This window comes from Panthera uncia, chromosome X (genome assembly GCF_023721935.1).
Source record: "Panthera uncia isolate 11264 chromosome X, Puncia_PCG_1.0, whole genome shotgun sequence".
Lineage (NCBI taxonomy): Eukaryota > Metazoa > Chordata > Mammalia > Carnivora > Felidae > Panthera > Panthera uncia.
The window spans coordinates 42,884,166-42,884,726 of record NC_064817.1 but is presented as its reverse complement, the minus strand read 5'-3'; positions in this window follow the sequence as shown (position 1 = coordinate 42,884,726).

Sequence of the window (561 nt, the reverse complement as noted above, 5' to 3'; positions counted from 1 at the left end):
TAGAGCAGATCAACGAAACCAAGAGTTGGTTTTTTGAAAAAATAAACAAAATTGACAAACCTCTAGCCAGGCTTCTCAAAAAGAAAAGGGAGATGACCCAAATAAATAAAATCATGAATGAAAATGGAATTATTACAGCCAATCCCTCAGAGATACAAACAATTATCAGGGAATACTATGAAAAATTAGATACCAACAAACTGGAAACCTGGAAGAAATGGACAAATTCCTAAACACCCACACTCTTCCAAAACTCAATCAGGAGGAAATAAAAAGCTTGAACAGACCCATAACCAGTGAAGAAATTGAATCGGTTATCAAAAATCTCCCAACAAATAAGAGTCCAGGACCAGATGGCTTCCCAGGGGAGTTCTACCAGACATTTAAAGCAGAGATAATACCTATCCTTCTCAAGCTATTCCAAGGAATAGAAAAGGAAGGAAAACTTCCAGACTCATTCTATGAAGCCAGTATTACTTTGATTCCTAAACCAGACAGAGACCCAGTAAAAAAAGAGAACTACAGGCCAATATCCCTGATGAATATGGATGCAAAAATTCT